Consider the following 25,967-nt stretch of genomic DNA (forward strand, 5'->3'; position numbering starts at 1 on the left):
ATTTCCTGTATTACGTGGTAAAAAAAGCTTGTCCATGTTTTTCAGAAATTACAAAGCCATTGAAATTTCAATATTCAAATAACCAAAAATATGTACGCAATAAGTGTATAAGAAGAGCCGTATGACTAAGTAACGTTTTGGCTTGTCGAGACGCTCACGAGAACGAAGACATCTTACAGCGTCTTTTAATATTTTTAAAAACAATTAACATCGAGTATAGAGACATGGCTGTCAATTATTTGTTTTATATCGTTGCACCCCAAATTGAAATGGCCGTCAACGCAATCGCGTGGTAAACTTGTGATTTATGAAACGTGGCGTTTCATATCCGCGGAACATCCGAGAAAGTCCAATAAATCGCGTAACCAAAAACGTTCAAGCGCAAACAAAGGAAATTTACGGTGCCTCCTTTTCCCACTGCGTACTCTCTACTAGCATTTGCGCACGATGTGAACATGAAATAAAAAACGTTCAAGTGAAGTTTATGTGGAAAGTCAGCTCGTCGCATGCAGTTTACCAACCGCCCTCCGTGTAGGTATAACCGATGAGCCACCAATTGATCTCTCGCCATGCGCAGCAGCCAACAATCGAGACTCGCGCCGGAATATGGCCAAAGGGCCATCAATTCGATTTATTAAGTGAATATTATCGGACAATATTACGCTCGTTAACGCTGCGGGGTTTGTATGTGCTTGCGGCGCTACATGTTGTTTGGCGTTATATGCATACAATTGCACGCCTAGCTGCGGCGGTCACGCGACGAGAGCGAGTTTTGATTGTTGAGGTTTGTGGCTTTGGTTGCTGGGGTTGAGAGGGGGGGGGGGGGGCAGCTATGTTTGTGCCAATATTTTTTGTGCGTTTTATTTTATTATTTCAAGCGTCGTCCAGAACGTCGCGTTTTAAACAACAAGAGTGAAGGAATGTAGAATGAATTTTATAAATTCACCAAATCAAATGGTGACTACATATGATATTCTTCGCTTTAATACGTGTATTATTATTATTATTTAGCCGACATATTATTATATAATTACAAAGAATTTAACACTGTTTTGCCAGTGCTACAAGTCATTATGAACTGCTGGTTCATTCAGCGAGTGGTTTAGCTTTAATGAAATGCTGAAATGGAAAAGTGGATGCTTTTTTATTTCTCTTGCTATCGACATAATTAAAAGGCGATTAACTTTGATGCCTGTTTCTTTTTAATTTCCAGCATAATAAGATTTCAAAGTCACAGTGGTAAAGTCCCTCATAGCAAAAGGGTGAGGTGGGCTATAAGGTCTACGACGTTGTTAATGCATTCTTTAGGGAGATGAAAAGTTTTTACACAGCCTCGTGCTACTACAAGGCTTTAAAGGAACTTTGCCTGCAATGACCCCATTATTATACAAAAATATTCATGCTTACGACGGACTTAATTGAAATGCATTAGACTTGTTTAACATTCATTAGTCGGCTGCTGGATATACAATTCCTTTCTCTACTCCCGAAGAAATCCCTTCAATATCAAGTTCATTGTCTGTCGTAGTTAATCAGCTCGTCTTAACAAGATTTTTTACACCGAGCTTATTCCTGTTTTGACCTTTTCCTGGGCGACCGGTGTGAACTGCATCAATTAAGAGTAACAAGCTCGAAGCTGTGACACGCAAGAACATTTCCCGCACTATTGCAGCAACGGCACCGGCGCTGTCGGGAGAAAATGGAAAAGCGAGGTAGCTACATATTCTAGTGCTCTCAATAAAAACGACGTATACCTGCGGGACGTTCACGGCGCGTCGTTTGGACAAGCCGATTTCGATCGTTTACCCGCTCGAATGGACGGGGATTATTACGTCATATATAAGCTTTAGATACATTAACCCTTTTCAGATCATAATAATTGTGGCCTTTAGTGTAACAGCGTAAGCATTTGAATTTTTCGAGATGTGTCTGTTTTCTTTTCACTTTGTAATTGCAGTGTTAATTACGTACTGTCGGTTATTCGGGGCAACCTAAATGTAACATCAATAGACGCGGGCTTTCATTATACAAATGAAACGATCTAGATTGCAGTGTTGTAATTGATTAAATACAGAGGGTAAGCAAACTGCCGTTGTCATATAATAGGACCGTGGAGTGAAAGCTAAATGAAGTTCGTTTAACTCAACTGCAAATATTATACTAGAAACCTTCTTGGTCAAAGTGCTGCATTCATGTAATGTTAAGTACAATCGCGTTTACGGTCAATTTTAGTCCTGTTGTTTATACTACGTGCGATTCCCATGGTGTTTTCTTATTTTATTTTTTCAGTTGCTACAATACACACTAATTTTTAAATATTGCACAATTCTGTATTAATAAAAAAAGGGCTGAGTCGTAGATAAGTTAACGTTCAAAAAGAAATATTATTTTTTTACTTCGGGTAATTTTTAACGATGATAAACTGTTTTGAAATTAAAAAAACTGTATCTCTCAACTTATTTTGTATCCGTTTATTTTAATTGCGAGAAGGTTGATTGATAATAATTTAACTTGATTTAATTATGATATAATGTTTGATAGCGCCAACGTTAAAGTTAAAAAAAAGCATCTGACTGTTATCATCCAGTTCGTACCTTAAGAGTTAAAGATATTGAGGATGTTGCAGGATTTTATAGAATTGTTCATATTCGCCAAATTGCAATGTGCTATGTTGCTTTATTTTCGGTGATTCTATTTTCAAGTTGAAAAATTAATTTCCTTGATGTTTTTGTCGAAATGGTATTGTATCGCCTAAACGAGCAACGATTCAATTCGATCGAGTTTGCAACAAACACGTTTCCTGTTATCGAGAGTAACTTTATTAATATTCGCAAAACAATGAAATTCAATAACAATAAAAAAAAGGAAAGCCTCGACATTGCTAGCGATCGAAAAATAAGCTTCTCTTGCCTCGCGACTCGTGGAAGCTTTTGCGCTTGTAACGAAAGCGGCAACAGCCAATTCGAATGCAAATAGAAACAGTCTCCCCCCTCTCTCTTTCACCCGCAATAGCCAACAATCCGCGACGGCAATCTGTCGATAAATAGCCGACCCGTGTGCGTTAATTAAATTCATACACGCGCGCGCGCACTAAAAAAAAAAAAAAGAAAAAATAAAAAACCCTCCCCCTTGCATTTTCATTTTTCAGGACCTTTGTTTTAAAAACGAGCGCTACCGCCTGACAGCCGAAAAATAGCCCTTTTCTCCAGTCAAGGCTATATGAAAAAAAAATAAAACGGACCGCTCGCAGCGCTATAATTACATCGCGAGAATTTTCCCGTGCGCCAGCGGCTTATTATTCTTTCAGAATTGAAAAAAAGAAAAAAAATTGAATCCATGCCCGAGGTATTATAATGTGAAATACCCTCGAGTGCAGCGAGCAAAGTTTTCTCGGGGGAGGAAAAAAATTAGCGCGCGTTAGTTGAAAATCGTAGAAATTATTTTGTGTGCGTTTGCTCTCGCTGCTTTTGTTTTGTTTGTTTTAACGTGCGAGGTGGTTTGTTCTTCTTGTCTTTTTACGTCTGCTCTATGGAAAATGTTAAATGACTTCCACCTTTTCAACGTCTCGTTTTGTGGTAAACTTGTCGCTTGTTTGTTTATTTTTTTTTTTAAGGGAAGAATTACGCGCACTGTTTCGCTGAGTATACAAATTGAAATGGTTTTCACTCGTTGCTTTTCCCGAGTTGAAAAAGTCTAAAACTAAAGCACAAGCAAAAGCCATGCCTATTTTTTTGCTTGGAAGTAATGTCATTTTCGAACGGCATTACGACGCATCGGATCTGTTTCGCAATTTAAGATTTATATTGATCCTCATTAATCGAAAAAGAGACGTAGCAATGACACGTAAACAACAATGTAAGATCATAAAACTTCTCTACCGCACTCACCAAAGAATATCCAACTGCGAAAATAGAATTTTAAATGACCTAATTAGTTAACTTGTATTCCGTGCCGACAGCGATTCCAATCTCCCGAAGAACCTTTTCGCGGACGAAACGTAACAACTTTTTCTCCGTCTCGCCAGCCTGCCTCCCTGCTACTGCTGCTGCTCCTTGTGGCGAGCTTAATAAGACATGGACTTTTAAAAGGGGAGCGTAAAGGAGCAACGTGTTATACGTCCTCAAATAGAGACAACCTTCTTCTTCGTCTCGGCTTGCTTTCTCTTCTCTTCTGCACTTTCCACTTGCCGCACTTCGACGCAAAACAATGCCCCAGACCGGCACGCAACGAGGTGAGGCTTGGCTATTCTATGCAAAGTGAAAAGAATGGAAGGAGGCCGTGGCGAGCTTGCGAATTTCGCTTAAATTTTACATATACATACGTCTCGCGAGTTTTTACTACTTCTTCAGTGGTTTCTCTCAATGCTATGCGGATTTTACGACAATCCAATTCCGCGTACTCTTTTGTTTCTGTCTGCTGGTAGAAACACTGGGTACGCGCTGCGCGTTAAGTCGATCGTTCCGGGACCTCGAGTATAAAAAATACGTGAAACTGTATTCGTGAAAACGACGAATATCTATTGTGCAAATCCAAGATTCATCGGGATCAACGTAATCCATATAGTTAACAACTTTTGCGATATTTTTTAACATTGATCAACCTGTTCTTACGCAGACTTACTTTGCAATTGAATGCGCACGTCTTTTATTCATGCGCTTTTCATAAAAAAACGAATTGCATAAATTTCTAATTACAATCAATTTCGCATTTAATACTTTTTATTTTCATCTGGATGTATTTTATTTTGTAACATTCGCAACACATAATTTTAAGCGCAGAGGTTGTCCGATTGTGAATTTTAGCTATTTCACTAATTTTAAAAATCTTCCTTTGAAGGTCGGATGAATTGATTGAAAGTTAAATGCAACGAACAGAAAGATAAGAGACAAGGTTTTATTAAAATCATTTTCCATCAGTCGAAAAACTAAAATCAAGTCAAATCCATTTGAGTTTTTCTTTAAGTCCTATTATATGGAAAAACATCATGAAATATCGGAGGAAAGTTTCATTCAATTCAACTGATGCTTGACAAGTTGGATTCTGTCAAACGTGCGCATTTTCTCTTTTCCAAAATTACATACCGGTAAAACACTATGTAGCGTTATAAGTTTGCACTCAGATTATGCACATTTTTATTTTGATAAAATTGTAAGCGTCAAACACATTCGTTAAACACCAATTGCACACAATTTTAAAAAAATTTTAAATGTCACATTTCCGAAAAATATTTATTTAGACAACGAAAAACTTTATTAATTTATGAACGAAATTCTCAATAAGTAATTCAAGGAGTAAATTTCTTATTTTCGGGAAAAATGTTGTTGATCTAAGAAAATGTTTTTATCGATTAAAACGACACTTGGGAAAGATTTTTTTACATATAAGTCTTTAAGAATTTGTAAAATTAAAAAGCAAAATAATCATGAACTCTCAGAAGCAGAAACGCAAGCTGTCGCGAAAACAAAATATACGCGATTTATAATTGAAACGTCCGAGCGGCAAAGAAAGCTCGCTGCTTTCGTTCCCAAGGAAAAAAATAAGATCTGTCTTCTCTCCGCACTGTCTCTTGGAATTTCAAGCATTACACGCGGCGGAAAGTTGCGGCTAGACGTCTTGGCAGGGACCCGCATAAATCCTACAGCAATCGGCGCGGCGGCAGCAGGGAAATCTTGTTTTATCATGCGCGTATAAGTAGTGCAGGAGGCAAAACTAAGCACTAAATAAGAAACGAGCGCTATGCGCACGTCTTAAGCGGTACAGCGTCGCCAAATAAAAGAATATATATATATATACACGCTTTAAAATTCATACAACTTTCGTGGGTGCTGCAAGTAGGTCGACGAAAAATTCCAATAGAACGGCAATGACAAAACGTAACAGCGCTGTCGCGTTTCCACGAAAACAAAACGAATTAAACGCTGCACACTCTCTCGTAGCTTTAACTGCCGTATCGCTCCGCATGCCATATACGTACGCGAAATTGACTTTATGCCTGCAGATAACTACGTGCAAGCGGGTTTTTCTTCGCTCCTTTGGCCATTGGATTTTTTTTCACTTTCGTTTCGCTTCTCTTCTTTTACTGAAATATAATTATATGTCAGTCTATCGATGTTTAAAATTTGCATAATGATTTGGATATTTGTAATTAGCTTTACATTGACGCGTACGCAAGTACCACAATCAATATGTTTATTATGAGCGAAGCGCATGATTTTGACTTTGACGCGAAAGCTTTGACCAAGCAATGATCGTTAAAATATTATTACCTATGGCCGATTAATTTTTGCACACTCGCGGCAAAGCAAAATTCAAGCGGTGCATAGGAATACTTCCACGTAATTCACTTACCGTGAAATTTGGTTGCGCCGCAATTCCATCGGCGCTTGTGCCGTGCGTGAATGCCGTGCCAGGTTTCTCGGCTCGGATGATTCAATTACCTCGCAACGACTCGGCATTGTCACGGCCCTTTTGCGCGCGGATGAATATTTGGCGTCGAAACCTGGCTTAGCCCTCCTCGTCGTCATTTTTTTTCTTTCTCACTGCGATTGAGATTTTGGTTTTAATTAGACTTATACCTTGTCTTTGTTTTAGCTGAGTGGGGATATTTATAGGAATTCGCAAAATTTAATTAAAACTCGCCGAGGACAAACGTGGTTAGCGGCTTGGTAACCATTTTTTTCTTGTTTGGAAGTACTTTTGATGTGGTTGACTCTTTGTTGTAAGGAACGTGGGTCTTTGGATCCTCCCTCGCTTTTTTTTTCCTTTTAGAATACTTTGCCGCTAACAAAAGATTGAATAATTTGCATGTCGCTCGAGCCCTCTGCGTGTGTGGGCTTTTTTATTTAATTTTCATACCTCTTCGGTAAGCTACAAATTATTCTCAGGGAGGCATCATCGCTTAACATATCAATATCTCGCGATGCGATAAAGGCATGCATCAACCCCATGAGTAGAACCTCCCAAGTAGAGCGGGGAAAGCGAAAATGCCGAATCAAAATTCACGCTCACGCCTCGTCGTCACTGAAAAGTCAAACTCTATCTCTCTCTCTCTCTCTCTCTCTTTCCCTTTTAGCCCTTGATCGGTACGTCGTCGTCGTCGTCGTCGTGCCAACGTAAATCCCATTTGACGCGAGCGCAAAGCGTTTTGCCCAAAGCCTCCCTCCGTTTTTGGACATCTAAAAAACGAGAATCCGTGAATACGCGCGGGCATAGCGGGCTTACATTAATCTTTCGATCGAATCGAGTCGATATATATTTATCGCGACCTTTCCCCTCTCGTTTGCGGTGGTAGCGGTTCGGCTTGCACGTTCTTTTTTTTTTTTATTTTAATGGGGGTCACTTTCCGAACCTTTTTTTTCTCTTTCCGTGGCCCTTATCACTTCGTGTGTATGGCCTGCAGGCATCATTAGGATACGTGCACGAGCTTATGGTTATTGCGATACGAATTTCTTTTTCTTCTCTTTGCTTTCATGGGTGGGGTGATTGAAATCCTTTGCTTGCTCATTTCTGAGGTATTATTCCGAAGACTCTTGTTTAATTTACTGGACGACGAATTCGCCATTCGTGTAGCAATAACTCCATATAATCCAATAGAGTTTGCCCAATGAGAAAAAGAACAAACATACGTGATCGCGTTATTGCGACAGAGTTAACGATTGTGTATTGTTGAATTCTCATTAACCGTCCACGAGTCAGCATGACAGCCAACCGATAATGTCCATCCTCAACAAACAATTGGTATATATCACTAACGTACTTCAATATGAGCAATTCCTTTTCCAAACACCGGCTCTGTCGTCGATTTCTCGCACACTTACCACGCACACAAACGCGGAAAATAAATATTCGCGCAGCAGAGCAGGGACGACGACGGCGCCCGAGTGTATAGAGGCACTCGAACGACTTGAAGAGAAACGAAGGGTCGTGCACGGGCCTTTCTTCTCTCGAGGCACAATGATATACCGGTGCGCGGCAGCGTGGCTCTTGACTTTTTTGTCCGCTAAATGATGGCCCCGTCGAGAAGGAGAGTGAAAGAGAGAGAGAGAGGGGGGGGGGCTACGTTTGATTTGATTGGGTTAATAAAGGAGCCTCCAGTTTGCTGCCAGGGTTCGCGGATTATATTCCGTCGAGTAAAGTCGCCATCGAGAGGGATGCGAGTGAGAAGAATGGACAAGGAGAATTTTTTTTTCTATTTCTTGGATGGCGATTAAAAGGTGAATTGAATTGGATGAAAATACCAGATGAATGCTTTGAATTGTGCTCGATTTGTTTTGCGAGAGAAAAACAAGTTTTACATACCGTATTTCGTTCTTACTAACGAATCCAGACCATAAATTAACAAGCAAATGAACCAGTCACCCCGTCGAAAAATCTGCAAACGCAGGCCCATTTAATTATACGTTGATCGAGTTAATCCGCTTAATCACAAGGAGGAAGAGAAAAAATAAGGGTAGCGTGGATGACAAAGTCAAAATATATGTCTAGCAGGATGACGCTGCGAGATTCTGTTTGTAATTGCCGAAACTATTATACAGGGTAGCCTTTGTTATACTCGACGTGCAGTTGGAGTCACAGAAACTCTCTTTCTCTTTCGCGCGTGAATTAGATGGGTGAGCGTTAATCCATAGGGCGGTTGTATTCTGCGGGAAATTGAAATGAAATGGGCTTTATGGCTTTTGAAGTTTTTCAGTCGTGATGACGAATAGCGTGTGTTAGGTTTTGCGGGTGATGCTGCATGTTTTCGCATTGCTCGATGGCTTCTAATAGATTTCGAAGGGGGTTCTTGTAAATTTTCAATCGCGAAATTCTGGATGGCAATTTGAAAATTTATTTCTATCCTTTTTGCGAGTACAAAAAAAGAATTTTATTTGTTGATAATCCAGGGAAAGGCTATAGATAAAGCAATGTCGCACGCATGCACGCGCACCAATGAGAAATCTCTCGAGCTCGAAATAAGAGATTTCGATTAAGATTGAGATTGAGTCGCTCTCGAGCCTCATTTATTAGAATAGAATCACGAACGGCCGCGCTCTTCCTCGTGAAAAAAGAAAACGAAGAATCAACGCGCGAAGACGACAGGGAGAGCGAGAGAGAGAGAGATAATCAAATGAAAATGTTCCACACGCAACCCTCGATTATGAATGGATACCATTTGCCGATTAAGTCAGCTCTTACCCTCGCAAGTATGTTGCTGCTCTTGCCGGGTCCTCGGGCGGTATTACTTTTAAATTCGATTGCACTCTCAAGGCTTATTTATCGCCGTGCTGTGCCAATAATCGTTACCGCCATTTACACGTATTTCTAGTTGATCGAGTCCTTACCCGCTGGCTCGGAAGCTTCAGGTTTTCTAGCGCGAAATTTTCATCAGCAGAAGTGTGACTTCTAGGGGAAGCTCGTCGGGGGGGAAGCGTGACCAAATCGAATTTTTCTCGCAATCAATGGTCAGTCTTGTAGAATCGAAATTGGCTTTTACATTTATTTTAATGAAATCACGCGTGTAAACGCACTTGTCCGTCCCTGATCGACAAAAGAGTGTATTTTCGAGCGAAATGTTTTGATTAATTTGGCCTAGCGCATTTCAAATTTTCAATTTAACTGTGAAATGTTTGTTTTGTTTCAAGTGAGCCATTTATACGATCAATTCAATTTTCTCATCACGCGAAGTTTAAAAGTTTGCCAACCTTTCAAATTAAAGGTAAAACGTTCAAAATATCTCTTTAATGTTTATTAATGAAGGCATATGGATGTACTTTTTTTTACAAATACATTTAATTATTTGGCATTCGAATTAAGCGTATGAGAACAAATTTATGGTGGATTACTACAAAAGTACAAGTGATTTTGCACTCACGTCACGTATCGCGTGCCTCTTAACCTTTTAAAAGGCACATTCTCTGCAGCACCTAGCTACCCTAGATATGAAAGTAGCTGTAAGGATTTTCCAAATCGCCAATTGTGAATATGAAGTCAGATATGCAAAATTCAACTTGGCAGATCAAATTTTATTTAGTTCAATCTGGGGTATAAAAGATGGTACACATTTGCATCACCGTCCTCAAAGGATCGAGTTCATTTACTACAAGAAAAGTCAGGTCGTGTCGTAAAACCGTGAGGAAAAAGAAATAATTGAAAAAGAATAAGAGCCAACAAACAATTCGATTACCAGTATCGAGTCTATAGAATATCAGCAGCAGCAATACATTAGCATTAAGCTTAATGCACTTTCACCTTCGTACCTACTCGACGAATAAGACTCGTAGGGCTGGCCGAGAGCGTGTAATTACAAACAACGAGAGAGAGAGAGAGAGAGAGAGAGAGAGAGAGAGAGAGAGAGAGAGAGAGAGAGAGAGAGGAAACGTTGATGCTCCCTATCTCTCTCCCGTATATCGAGATAAACAATCGTTAACGACTCTCGGCGAGAGAACGCGCGCGCGCGCGCGCACTACTGCAGACGGACAACTCGATTATCGTAATTCGATTGCCGTGTTGCTGCTACTGCACGCGACTAGGCAGAGCAAGAGAGAGAGATGCATTATCCGTCGGTGGAGCCCTCGAATGCATTAATGCAAAACACTTTCATAAAGGCTCTGCTCGGCGCGCAAAGCCCATTAGCCAAGCGTCACTCGCACTCATCTTCGATTAGGGGCAGCAGTCGCTCTCTTTTATCAAGCGCCGTGCGTCTGTGTGTGTGTGTGTTTTTTTTGGTGAGTTATGGACATTTCGAGGGTTGCGCACTGCTGCCGTAGGCTAAAAGTTCGTGTCGGGTAATTACTACATACACTTCGATTGATGAGTACGCCAGGGTAATACCGATACTGTGCTTTTTCGCAGAGTGGATATGCGCTTTGATTGCTGAATTGTAGATTATTGCAGCCAATGGATTGTTATTTTTGGAGAATTCGTTTTCAATGAGAAGTTAATATTCTTTTGCAATGTTCGATCGCGAAATATTTAAGTCAAGGAATAATTGAATGGTATAGGTTGGAAACATTTTTGGGTTTTTTTGTACAAAATACCAAAGCTTAATGCCGCGTTAATTAAAATTTTTACTAAAATATATATACATATATATATATATATATATACATAGTTGTAAAACATACTCTCGCATCGACTAAAATAAAAGAATGCCGCATATTTGTTCGTTAATTATGGAGCACTAGAAAAAATTTCAGTTGTACAAGAATCTTTTAAAAAAAAATCACGTTTCGCTAATTAATTACAGTCAAGGCGTTGACGCAACGCCACTCTACGGAATGAATATTTTATTACGCTAATACTTCTGATGCTTAATTCGGAAATGATGGATCGGCCGCTCGTTTTTCAACGAAGCGTTGAGTGGATGCATGTTCGTTGACTTTTTTTAAAGACAATACATTCGAGAATTTATTGCGTGCTTTGATATGTCTCACTGTGCGTACCACGTAACGATGTTTTTATAACATTTGATTTTTGTGGTTAAGCGGGAGATTGAATTGAACCAGGAATACTCATGTCATTGCCGGATCGACATTTTTAATTGATTACATTTTTCACTGTACGTAGAACTTTTATTTTCTGCATTATTCCAAGTTACTGTTGCACATGAATATTTATCATTTCGATTTTCGTTTCATTTTAGTTATGTGTTAATATTCTAATATTATTATCACACTTTGGAATAGTAATTGAATACCTCAAATTTATTTCTATAACATCTACAATAATGAAAATATCACTGAAAAAGTCTAAAACAAGATTTTCAAAAAATCAGCACCAATGCGCACACGTAAATAAAGACCTTTCTTATATTTCAAAGACACATCTAACTTACAGGTATCCAACAGATATTACCTGGTGAATGTTTACTGTGAATACACGTTTCTATGTATACGCATGTACATGTACGAAGGCTGCATCGAAGAAGGGCAGTTAAAATATGTACACTGCACAACAATATATACGGCATGCTCAAGTGAGCGCACACGCGGTAACTCTAAGAAACTTTAAAACACGCGTTGGACCTATGAAATCAAATATGACATACGTTGTCCCTTTGCTTACCTAGCGGCTGATTTCGTCACGGACGAGGTTTTCAAAATTAGACGGGTCGATCTGACGGTGGAGAAGGGCCAAAGTGGCGCGCATGTGTACTTTAGCGAGAAATCCGACCGCAGCTCGCTGCGGTTAAGCTCACTGTACTCTCGAAATTTCGCCAACTCTCTCTTTCTCTCTCTCTCTCTCTCTCGGTCATACTATATGGTTCGACCGTAAATCAAAAGCCAAAAGCTTCCCCTTCCCCGGCACTTGACGACAACTACGAGTGCGAGCGAGGCTGTTTATACGCACGTTCAAAGTGTCGACTGACGAGGCAACGCATTTTCTTTTGTCCGATCACGCGTATTTGAACTTATAATTTTTTTTCTTTTTTCGTTACAAAATTCCAAGCCTCGTCTCCTTTTGCAATTGGAAATCGAGTGTACAGTGACACCGCTAAAAGACTCTCCAAGTGCCTTTCGGTATTTCCTCTTGAGCATTTGCGAGTAATAACCAACGTTTCCACGCGAACGAATAGAGTGAGAAAGAGAAGAGAAGGGCTAATCCATCATATTCAGCGCATTAAGAAAAATGCCCATGAGAGTAATGTGCTTTAGGAAACAAAAAGAAATAACATCTCTGCACCCTCTCTCGCGTACGTAGATATGTGAAATAGCGTGACATGAAAAATAGTCAATTAGCGTGCATCCGAGCGCGACGAGACCGAACGCGTCGTTGAGAAACAAGAAAAAAACGCGACGCCGACAAAATCTACTTTGCACACACGCGCTTGTCATTATATTATTATCCTCCTGGTCTCTTCACCTACAAAGTTGTTCCGGTACTTACAGGGCGCCGAGTAAATTGGATGATCTCTTTACTTGTTGCAACGCTGTAGAATGAAAAATGAAGATAAAAGAGAGAAAAAAAAAACGAATCGTACGATTTTTCTCCAGTGGCTAATTTTCGCTGATGAAAAAATCGCGCTAACGCGTGCGACTTTTAACGCGTGGCAATGTAAAATTATTTATCGAGCTCGAAAACAGAAAAAATAAAAAAAAAGAGAAATGTCAAAATGACAGACTCGCATGAAATCATATTTCACGTGAGCGTAAAAGAGGATCGACATTATCATAATTGTGTTACGAGCGCGAGCGTGACAATGAGCATCGTCCACTCGTCGCAAAGTCGACAAATTTTTCAGAGCGTCATGCCGGAAAAAATCGACGTACCGCGCGTATCATTCCCTCGTACGAGTAGGGAGGGACGTCGAGCCGAGCAACGTGAAAAATGAATCCGACGGGCGTTAAGCGCTGATTCATAGGCATCCAGAGCAGCAGCGGACTTCATCGGGGAAAAGCGTTTTTTTTTTTTTTTTTTTTCCAAAAGAGGGAAGAGATTGAGAAAAGCTCTTTTCGAAACTCCCCTGCGCGAACTTTAATTTATTCATTGCGACGCGTGTACTGGATGGATACAGAGGGTTATACCGATTAGGCCATATCCTTTGTTTTTCTTTTTTTCTGCATGAAGTATTGATTTCACCGTTAGGATTATAAAGTTTTAACGATATATGTTTTTTTGACGTGTTTTACGGTGTCGTGTAATTTAACGTTTTATATCAATTTGGTTTGTTCAAGGAAGAAAGAAATAAATATAATGCATTAATTATTATATTCTTAAAGCGTAATATCCATTAATGAAAGATCCTATTCGATACGTGCTTTTCGAAGTTCAATATAATATCGAATGTTAATATCGACTTAAAACAAAAAGCTAATAAATTAAAGATCGGTAGACGAGCGAAGTGTGTGTGATACGTTTAGTTTAATATACAAGGAACACCATTAAAATCTTGTTGAGCACTCTCATAAATAAACTTGTCACTGTCGAATTGTTTTTAATTGAATCATGTCCGTATTTGCAAAGAGCGCTTGCCCGATAATCTCACTGATCAAGCGATAACAGTAATTTTAATTCGTAAAATTATTTGAATAGTAGGGTGGAATATTTCATTGGTGGACTAGAAGTATCTCACAGCGGTGAGCGCGACAAGCAATTTCAATCCGTCGATGGCATCGTAACGATTCTCCGTTGAAGTTCGCAACGACCCCAATACTAAAGACACGATAGATTCACACGACACTTAACAACGTCACGTGTACACGAGCTTTTCAAATCGTCTGTTCGGAAAAGTCGTAAAGATTTCCAACCGACAGACAGCAGTTCACTTTTGTTTCGGTTGTGTGAAAAGTCGCAGTGTAGAAACCGCAATCGGGCACAATACAACCCATTAATTATCTCTTTGCCGGCTGCAAACCTCGTGCTGCCTGTCTACGTCGCGCCTCTTTCCAATTTCGTAAATTCTAAACGAGGCACGACACACATGCACTTCTTTTCTCTCTTCTGTCCCCCTGAGAATGTAATTTTTTGATCGAACGACAATCGACATTTCCGAGCGAGATAAACGTCTCTTTCTCACTCTCTTTCTACTTCTTGCTTAGACAGCTTCCACGTGGCTTTTCAATCGTCATTGTGCAAGCACACGCTGTATTTTTTTCTCTCTGCTTTCTTTATGCGTCAGAAGTTGTGGAAGCGATTTTCACTGTGATTTATTGTTGTCCTCTCGTCCCGCTGGAATCAATTTTTGTTGCGCGAGTGTAATGAATATCGGAATACACTTTAATTTATCTTGCCGACGAAAGTTTGTATTATTCCATTAATCATGCCCTTCGATTTTTATATCTTGTGTATACAGACGTTGAAGCAAAGTCGTTTTCCCTAGATTTTTCATTTATCAGCCGTTGCGTTGGGCGAGCGATTTTTTTTTCCCGTAACGCCGAGAAAAAGTGTTGCACGATCGTCATGAAACGCGGTGGAAAAAAAAAAGGCGTTCCGCCTCCCGGAACACAAGGGGTGGGAAAAATTATTTAGCGATCGCGCAGCCGTGCGCGCGCGAGCGCATCGTAAATTTAACGGCGATCGCGAAGAGATAATTCGGAATTTCGTCGATGCCGATATGAACGAAATTCCGCACACGCTGCCTATGGCTGTAGGGGCATAAAGATCCTACAGGAATTATATCGTTCGGGATTTTCGGAACGTTAGATGAAAAGCCTAACGGACAAAAGTGATGGAGGTGCGCTTAGATAAGGGAATCTGCGCGTGCACGCGCGCTCGCGCAGATCGTGCTTTCCGATATACACGTTCGTGGGGCTCGCCGATTAATCTGCTAGCCGTATTCCGGGCAAAAATTAATCCGGGCAAAAGCGGTCGCGCGGCGCGCGTAAGGTATTCGCAGCTGCGACGCCATTGATAAAATGCGCCTGGTAATTGAATTGGCAATTTTTTCCATTGTAGCTGGCGTTTCGAACATTCGTAGAGCACTTGTATTGGCATGAAAGAGCAGACGGAGCTTGAAAGCCTCTCTTGGGCTTGACGAAAAACTAAACGTATTAGCGGAGGTTCTTCAAAGGCTTTCCAAAGAGAAGGTATGAGACTTTGTAGGAAATATATTTTTTCCATTAACCGGATTAGTGTAAATCCCCAAAATTTAGTCCTGCTTTCGGTTATTTTTGTCTGGTTTTTCAACGAAGGAAACCTGAAACACGAAAATTTTTTTCCTCAAACTCGAATGCATTACAGAAAAATCTTTTACAAAATTTAGCATCCCTAAAGCGCCGTCAGCAAACATTTTTTCATTTTTGGTAAATTTTTTAAACGATTGTTTTCTGGAAATAGATAAATTAAATTTCTTATTTTAACCATTAATTAAAATAACCATTACTGATTGCATAAAAACTAGTAATAACTTAATAATATAATATATCTTTCGAAAGTTTCGATCGTAGTTTTTTTAAATTAAGAACGACGAGCTTAAGAATACAGCGAAAGTAGAATATTTTGACTTAAACAAATGAATATGGCATATAATAACAAATTTATGATTTCATCGCTGTTTCACATTTGAAAACTGTCATATAAAATGGGTATTAAAGCTTTTTCAACAAAATTTACGCGAATGGTTGCTTTCACAAAAGAAAGCGCAGTTCTTTGATAAAATTTAAATAATTTGCTATTCACAGTTAACAATAGCTTGTCCCCTCATTGAAACTCAATTCATCGCCAAGCAATAACATGGACAACAACATTCCAGTACCGCCCCAATTATACCTCACTATAGATATTCGGAAGCAGATAAATATGAAGGCGGAAATCTCACGTGAGCCTGGAGGTCTCTCTTTTTTTTCCTTTCATCGATTCTCTGCGTCGACCAGATGTTTCGAATTTCGCGCGCGGGGCTCCTTTCTCTCTCCATTGTCATGGCCCGATCCTCACACCTGCCCGTTACTGATTTTATTTCTGGAAAACTCTGCGGATGTTTTCGAAAGCTCTCGCTCGTTAATAGGGAGCTGGCTGATTGCTTTACGGTACAGCGAACGACCATATCACAAGTCGCGGCCAAAACTGGCTTACCGGAGCAAGCAAATTCGAGAAAACTCATTGGCAATCTTTAAGGATTTGTCCCGCGAGAGAAATGCATCCAATGGCCATGAGATTAATCTTTCGGAAAAAGAAGAGAAATCCAATCGTGAGAGAGAGGGGGAGCGCGTGAATTAATGAAGTAATCACAAAGTACGAATGGTAATAATTATTTTGCGATGGAAAAAGTTCTCTCCGAGTGAAATTCCCTCCCTCGCCTTTTTTTTTTCATCCCGCCCATCGTTCCTCTTTAATTTTCTTCCCTCGTTTGGCTGCTGCTGCATCGATTTTACTCTCGCGCATTTTACGCTGTCCGCGACTAACGACGTTTTCCCTTTTTTCCTCCCCACCCCGAAGAAAATCAATTTGCCAGCGTTAATCGCCGGCCTGCTGCCGCTGGCTTTATTGTAATGTCATTATTGACAAATACTTTCGAAAATTGATAATTTGCGTGGCAGTTTTGTACGCGTCATTTCGGATTTTCGTGAAAAATAACGAAGAAAAACAGTGAGTGTGCGCAGATGAAGAGGAGCAGAAAAAAAAAATGGGAGTCGTCTGGCTGGCGGCGTAAACGATCCGGAATAATCTCCATAACGAAGACTCGAAAGAATCGTTCTTTTCCGTGTCTGTGGCCTGAATACGCGCGCGCGCGAGCGCGTGTGTATCTTTTTAGCCCCGAGTTCTCCGCCCCACGCGTACAATATATAATATCGGGAGCCTTTTTTTTAAGTCGTGAAAAAGAGCCGCAAACGCGTCCGTTGCAGGCCTTGCGCGCCCTCTAATCTTTTTATTCTTTGCGATCTGCCACCGTTGCTTTGTCCGAATGTTTGCGCCTTTTTTGACGAGGTTTGCCATTGATGCTTGATCTTTTCATTATTACTTCGCCCTTCCCCCACGATTAAGTTGTTTTTATATAATTATTCGATGACACAAATTCATTTTTCTTTCGCCTGTTTTTAAAATCCTTTCGTGTCGCTGTAAATTTAACCTGTAAATTGAACATCTTGTTTCACGCTTAGATATCTGCAGTGAATAAAAAAAAAGAAATCTGAAGTAAATATGTTTGTAAAAGGGCAAGATCTTCTTCAGGTTCCAGATAAATCGAACGACGTGCAATGAAATGTCATATAAAGATTAAAGAAATATTAAATAATTTTATTCGAATTGAAAATGAGATACCTCACCTAATGTTTCGTGAAAATAACCGGTAATTCACTGATTCGATTCCGAAGACGGTTAATTCGAATCAACTAGAATAGTATAACCTAATCGAATTACGAACATTGAATATGACTCGTTTACGTACGTAGCAGACGTCATACGAGATTTTAAAGTCGTTTTGCCAAGTGGATTATCCTTAAGAACAAATGAAATTATTGTTCTCGACGTCGACGACGTAAACTATTCCCAACGCAGAATTAAATAACACGCGTACTTATTTGACAACATTATTACACAATAGGCTAGAATTTCTTCCTTTCCTTGCGCCCATTCACGACCCAAGTTTCTTAGCCTTTAGGGAAATTAAGCCACACGCGGCGATTATAAATTACGCTGCACTTGTGTGCACACTTGCGAGAGCAGGTACGCCATACATATATACTGTACCACTTTGCTCAGTATGACGCCGCATGGCAGGCGCAGGTACATGCAAAATTCGCGGGCGGTCTCCTATTGTTTGCCGCGTAGCAACGGAAGGGACGCTTTAGGCTTATTCCGGCTGAACTCTTTTTCACGACAAAAAAGAAAAAGACACGGAGAGACCTTGTTACGCCTCTTAAAAATTCTTTTTTCTTTCAGATGCCGAAGAAGAGATACCACTCGAAAAGATTTGTTATGAACGATTGACTATTGTTGGTGTTGGAATGTGATGTGAAAACTTCACGGGGTTCGTTCGGATGTTTTGTTAGAATAGGAAATGTTCAGTGGAAAACTAATGATGGGTTTTAGAGACTAATTTGAAAAAGAAAAATATTTGATGCATGTTCGTGAATAAAGATACACTGTTAGCAATTTACGAGATGTCTAATAGAACACACTCAGCATTAAATTTTCTTCAACTCATATTCACATTTGCATTCGTAAATAATCCACATTTAGTCAGATTTTAAAATCGTCGATGAAATGCAAAAAAATCGAAAACATTTCATTACATCTAAACGGAAAAAGTATAGTTTTCTTCAAAACTTGAATAAACTTTTTTTTAAATGACAAAAGTTGATATAATGTCTGGAAGTTGGATGCAAAGGTATGATAAATCCAAATACTCCACGTGAATTTCTGCAGATTATGAGATGAGCGTGTGTACAAAAAAGAAAAATCGCAGTGAATCAGAGCCGACATAGGTTTTATCATATATATCTATCTCCTACATAGCACTTACCAACTACCACCTCGCGTCTGTCAAATCGAATCAAACATATCTTCGCCTTATCGAATTGCCGTTATCATCCTGTAATCAACTTTCCAAACGCTCCCGAAGTTCGTCTGAAAGACCTGGCCAAAAAACTTGGCTTGTCGTAAACTTTGTACCAAAAAAAAGAAGAACAAAAAAAGCGGAGACCGAGCGCCGGTCGGTCTCAAGTGATTCTTGACAGCAGCAGTCGCAGCCAGCATTGCGCATAGGAGCTTAAGGATGCAAATTGAAATTGAAATCCACGTAAGCAGCGCGCGGTTCCCGACAAGACACAGGGGGGGGGGGGGGGGGGGGGGATTTTTCGCGGGCACGCGCGTATAAGGCGGAAAGCCGGCGGCGGCCTCGCCGCGGTTTCTGGATTTTCCCCGGGAAAAATCTCCTCCTTGGTGAGCGCGCGAGATTCGACTGGAAATTGAATTCCGCAGTCTCGTTTGCTACACCGCTGCCACTACTGCCCCGCTACCTTACCTTTTCCTTTTTCGTCGGTGCTCCACTTCTTTGTGGCCCGCTTGACCCTCTCCGCGCTCTCACTCTCTCTCTCTCTCTCTCTCTCTCTCTTTTGCTCTCTTCGTGCGTTTGTTCTTGGCAGTTCTCGTGTGCCGTGCCGTCGCGCTGCTCTGCGGCCGATCTACAAAGCAAATATGTTTTCCTTCTTAAGAGGACCCGGTCGACTAGAAAGCTTTAAAAGTAAGATTGCACGTGAAGCCGGTTTTTGTTCGACGGAGAACAGAGGATCGCAGGATAAATACACGGGAGAAATGCGCCAGAAGAACAATACGCGCGTCCAAGCGCGACGTGCCGAGATTAGGGATACTGCTGCGCTCGATAAGGTTATTCCTTAATTTTGGATTCTCTCTTTTCTCCATTGAATTGTAGCGGTTTTATCGTGAACACGACGTTGACGATAATTTCACTTCTCATCTGAAATGATAATGGCAATAAGAAAGTGCTGAGACGAGTGAGCTTTGAGGTTCATACCCTATCGATTAAAATTTCCTCTTTTTAGGAAGAAAAAAAGCGACACCTTAATATCTCTAAAATAGCCAGCTCGCGTAGCTGACAATAGGCGTAATGAAGACTCTTAAAGATGACAAGATAATAAAGCCAACAATACAAAGAGAAAATCGTTGATATTTCAAGACCCAGAGGAGGAAGAAGCAGCTGCGAGGCACCACGCATACGCGCGCGCGTCTACACACTCTCTCTTGCGCGCTGTCTTTTCATCGCGCCTTTGTCGCGCGAGGGCCATAAGAACGCCGCCGGAATTATTCACGCGGACGTTGAGCCTCTTTCAGCCAATTCCCAATGCTCAAAGAGAGAGAGAGAGAGAGAGAGAGAGAGTGAGGCTCGAGGGGGATGCCCGTCCGTCTGTGTTTTAACAACGAAGAGGCGGCTTGTGAGTTATTGCCCGTAGGCTCGCGATCGAGAGAGAAAGTTTGATTTAGCTCTTTCTGATTTACTCGGCTGTGCAGTGGTTGTATATTTCGGCCTTTCTGTTACAGCGAAGGGTGCTGGCTATTTCGAATTCTCTGGCGCTCGGTCTTGTTATTGATGTGAGAGAGGGGGAGTATAGGTATCGTCGCGCTTTCCTTACCTGACTATACAAACATTATTTCAAACACGCAATGCCCATGCGCCAATTGAGAATTTCCTTGTGCATATTTTGTATTGTATTATAGTTCAAATTCGAATTCAGTGCAATTTCATTACGCGTGTGGTTTCGTATCCAGGGTCAACATTTTGGACAAAAAATGAATTGTAATGCGATTCACGGCGAAAAAAATTCGATCTCGAGTTCAGATTAACGTTACCTTTCTTCATTGTTTATTAACTTTGAAAAACCACTCGAATTCTGAACTTGAACACTTGAACTCAGCAATTCTTTGAATTGCCTTTCAGATCACAGCGTCTTCACACGATTTTGGAACTTGCACGAACGAAAATAGATGTACCAGTATTACGAAACTTCCGATGCTCCGAAAATCCGTGGAATGAAATTGAAAGAGTGCATGAAATTTGAAACGACGCCGAATTACAGTACTTTTGTGTGGAATCCCTCGCGTAAGCTTTCTGAATTGTCCATTTGACATCGCCCTAAGTAGTTTTTCCACGCTAACTTATTCATCGCGTTATTCATTCCACGACCAACGTAATAACCGTTTACTGAATAGCTCTTTGGGGCATTTTTCGCGCACACATTCGCTAAACAGACAACCCTCCGGATAAATCAATAAGAAATAAAACGATTAAGCAGACGGGCGCATCTTGTATAAAAAATAACAGAAGGTACGAGGCCCAGAGGGCATGGAAATAGGTCAAAATCTCCATGCAACGCGCGCAGGAATGCTTCGCATCTGCCTGCCGCGTAGCCCACAAAGGCGAGAGCGGCCGACTCCTTGTACAAGGCATACACGGCTGATCCGAAAATGGCGAGGGAAGAGGGGCCACGAAGAGAAAGGGTTACCTGCACGAGCACGACGGAAAGATTATCCCCTTTGCTGGCTGCAGCTCCTCTCTCCATCTTTTGCAGGGGATTAGGGGTTGGCCTGCGTGGAAAATGCCGTCGGGGATTATCAGATTGACTGAGGATCTCTCTCTCTCTCTCTCTCTCGTGCGCGCGGGGGTGCGAGGCGCGTCGCGTCCGGGACCGTCGCCGAACTCTCCGCGAGTCGATCGTATTAAGCTAAAGTCAATTTAGTTTTGTTTTTGTTTTACCTCGTTCAAGTGAATCCGTCGAGTACTGGCGCGCGCGAGATCACTCCGATTCTCTTGGCAAATCGATCGCTTTTAATGGACATTGCGTGTGTTCCGTTATTGACCGAATAATTAAAGCAATTTTCAAGCGGCGTCGCTGTTCGCATTGCACATGATTTTAACTACGACTTTTATGGCACCGCGTTACTTTTCTTCCTCGTCCGCGTCGTATAAATGACCGAAATTAATCCATAAAAGGCCTAATTATCGGCAATCGAAAGAATACCAAAAGAATGCCCATCGAGAAGAGTGCCGAGCAAGCAAAAAGAACACGTCTAACCGCGTATCGCGAAATAAATGATGTAAAGAAAGCGAACAAACTGGCGCAATTCAGCCGCGGCGCTCGACTCACCGTGTATCGCATAAATGGCACGAAATGATAAATAAAACTTAAGTCGAAAGGGCCGTAAACAGGACTATGCCACGATAACCGTCCTATACACTCTTATACACGCTTGGAGCCCGCAGCATATATCTATAGCGCTTGTTGATCGCACTGCAGGCGTATGTGCATATACTTGTGCGAAAGTGCACATCGCGTTATATGAAATAAGGGCGTCGCGCGTGGAACCGCAAATTGTAACGATACAGCCACGTTATATTAGCGCGCCGGCGCGCGTGAGATAGAGAACTGTGCAATTTCCTGATTATATTGTTGATATCGCACTTGACTGCAGTAATGATCGCGTTTGGATTTGTTTCGAGCCGAATCCATTAGCGCTGTGTAGAATTGTAAAAACGATAATAACGATAAGGTTATTCTTTGTTGGTCAATCGATAACTATTGGAAAGTAATTGAAAATGTAAAATGGAAACGGTTAGATTTCTTGAGTGAAAATAAGTAAAGGGTCCTATTTTTTGCGGTAAAATTCCTTGTTTGCGCAATATTCGTTCTTAATGAAAAATTACGACCATCGAAACGAAAGCTTCTACAACTGATGCATATATATTAGTTACTTCATATCTAATTTAATGAAATATTCGGCCGATTGCCTTACTCAGTACAAAGAGTGCAGGCTCCGTAAATAATAAAGATTATCGCCAGTGTAATGTTATTTGGATTCGGTAATGATTATTTTACTCGAAAAAACTTAGACGTAACAACTGAAGTTGGCCTTCATAGAAATTTATAAAAGTGCTTTGTTTGCTTTATTAATTGATGAATGTTGTTCGACATACTTTAGAAAAAACTCTTGTATCTCTGCAACATATTGCAGTATAATGTTGACCAAATTAATGTGTGAAAAAATGCTTCTATATTTGTCGTAAAACGATTGGTTTACGATGGATCATTTATTATAAATCTTTATCGTAAACTCAATATCGAATTAGCAATTTGTAAAAGATGGTAAAACGTGTTTGTTCAAAATACGTTATTGGTACAAATACCGCAGACGCAAATTAAAATGGACAATGAACACGAATTCTGAACGAAAAAATTTTTGTAAATAAACAGACCAACTTTGAACCCGTAATGTTTTTTCTATTAGATTGCAATCGAAACGAAAATGTTCACGCAATCGTCATTTTGGTCAAACTACGTGATCGTCGAAATAACGATTTGTTGGCAAAGGAAAAGAAATGCCAACTCAACGAATATCGGATGCCCCCAGAAATCCCCGAAAAAGACGAGACAATAGCAGAGGCATTAGTGGAGCCGAGGAGGCGGAGCTCCTACAAATCGAATCATGCAAAGTCGCGTTGCTCTCTCGCAAGCACAACCCTTAATTAGCGAGGAATTGAATTAGCGCGTCCATTCGGTCGAGATGCAGCCCATGTGCCGGCAATCTGCGTGCGCGCGCGCGCGCGCGCTACTCCAGGGCCAACTTCCAGTTGCGTGCGTGTCTGCGGGCGTTCCTTCCTAGAAGATTCAACACACCCGTGCGCCGAAAGTCTTATCCCTTTTGGCTTGATAGCTTTGGTAATCGAGCGAACAGTCCGAAATGGATACACATGTACGACTGTAGACCTCGTGGATATTTATGTAATTAATGTTTTTAATAACATTTTGGATATTTTCGGATTTATTACTATTCGTTCGTTTTTTTTTCTCTGAATGTGGCTTGCGGCACAGTTACTTGAAAATCAACGTTTGGAAGATATTCGAAATTATAAATACTCGTTAGTATAATAAAAACACAGCAATTACCTAGTAAGCGACGGTTGGAAATGAAGTAACTCCCCGAATACGTTCAACTCCTACACTTTGTTCCTTCTCTTTTCATACCACGGATAAACATTGATAAAAGGAATCAGCGAGAAGGCAAAGCACAACCCCATTACCCCGAAGCACATTTGACTTGGTAGCAGAGGTCGATCGTTCGATTAACTCGATGAATAATCCGAAGCATCTGCCGTAGTATCGCGTGGGTAGGCAAGCGATAAGAAAGCACATCGAAACAAACATTCTCAAGGCAATTATCCGATGATTTATTTACCGTAAATCAATGGCAGAATCTCATGCCTGGAGTAGTGGCAACGGCAACATGCGCGGTGGCTTTGATTTACGACAGTCACGTGACGGACTCAAATAAATAGTGCAATAGCTATACCCAGCAGATACGGTGATGCGCGACGCGTGACGCTTGGCAATGCCGCGCTCGGCAGACCCTCCTCGCGCGCGTGGATAATCGATTCTTTTTTAGGAGCAGCTACGGCTGCTGCTTGGGCCGCCAAGCACTGTCGCAACAAACACTGAATTATAAGGCTGTCGGCAATCACTTTTCCTTTAGAGTTTGATTGATCGACGCTGCGTAAGTCCGAGGGAAATAATTCATGCGTTCCACGCAAACGAACGTTCGCGTACGGCAAAACACGCGCGCCTTCGGGCCGAATGCGTATATCGATGCAGACGAGCATATGCGACAGTTAGAGCGTTCAGCGGCACTAAATCAGACGAACTGCTAACGCATTAACGAAATTGAACGACGAGGAGTGAGCATTAACCTTGAAAGAGAATGCGCCGTGGTTCGTTGCATCGGCGACAGAGGCACTGGGGGTTGTCATCGAATTGGCTAATGTCTGTCGACTTTGTTAGTTGCACATGCACACACGCACACGCGCGCGCGCAAGGGGAACGGGGCACGCATCGAAGGAATGAACAGCGATGACACTCGATACACTTTTATTCGTATATATTTACGGCATGTACATCGAACGACGTATAAAGTGATAATGAATAGCTAAGTTTCACGACGAGCCAACAAAGCAGCTGCTCCAGTTCTTCGGTGCCCTGTGCAGTCCTAGCCGCGTCATTTATTACGAACAAGAAGCGAAACTTTGCTTGCCAACTACTATGCCTCTTAATCTCAAATCAAAACTTGCCGACCCGTTGCGCTATGCTAATTTCACTTTTTATTTTTCGAACAAACTACTGTTTCCGTGTAAGCTGTCTCTCTTAGGTAACCTACTTCGAATTTGAAACGCATAGCATTGTAGAAAATCAAGTCGCGCGCAACACAGAGAAAACCCACATGCGCGCACTGATACCCGTGGCTTGAATAGCATTGTCGGCAGTTCATAGCGCCAAACAATGAGAGCGCGTCAAGTGGTAGCCCTTGAGCAGCGCAAAGCCCGGCATTGTTGCACTAACGCAGATGTCAAAAAGGCCGCCCATATGGCCGCGACGCCACGCTGGAATTAATCTCAAGGCGCGATTAGGGTATACGGACAGTTCACGAGCGACGCGCTATCCGCGATCTAACGAGATTTTTCGCCGAGATGCAAGACAGAGAAAATGGTGTTCCTTTTTTTACGGGGTATTACGGCGGAATGTTGCCCATTAAGGCTCGGAATCTTGAAATGGAGTTTTCCGCTTTATTTTGAAATTATGTTTTTGAGTGTGAACTGCAGCGGGGAATTCCGAGTTTACACTGTTGTTCATTTAACGCATTCTCCATGCAAGTGGGTTGCATCGTATGCGGCGATATATATCCTCCTATTTTTAAATGACTCACCGAAAATTAAAATAAGCAAAGCTAACAGTAGAGATATAAGTTGATACTTTAATATTAATAACTACTTGTAGTTATAGTCAAATAATAAATTCATTTGAAGATAAAACGTATGATAATACGAATGACAATACGAATAATAAAGAGAATGATCATTACTTTAGCATAAAGTTCCAATTTAAATAAGTCGAATTCAGAGATTATGTACTGACGGTGATAAATTCGAAGACATAGTCTCAATTTGGAATAAGATTTGCAGACTGTCAGCCATTGGCGAGAAACAAGAGTTGCATTGGATAGACTTTTGCCGTCTAATTTGGATAAAATAATTTGCGAAAGTTCCAGGGGGA

At 41.1% G+C, this 25,967-nt stretch overlaps 1 protein-coding gene across 1 annotated transcript in view; it reads left to right on the forward strand.

Moving 5' to 3' along the window:
* Nucleotides 1–25,967, forward strand: part of LOC131667836 (connectin) — a 222,997-nt gene that overhangs the window by 446 nt on the left and 196,584 nt on the right. The gene's annotated exons all lie outside the window — the stretch shown is intronic.

Source organism: Phymastichus coffea, unplaced genomic scaffold (genome assembly GCF_024137745.1).
Source record: "Phymastichus coffea isolate CEN01 unplaced genomic scaffold, Cenicafe_Pcof_1.1 PCOF00071, whole genome shotgun sequence".
Classification (NCBI taxonomy): domain Eukaryota; kingdom Metazoa; phylum Arthropoda; class Insecta; order Hymenoptera; family Eulophidae; genus Phymastichus; species Phymastichus coffea.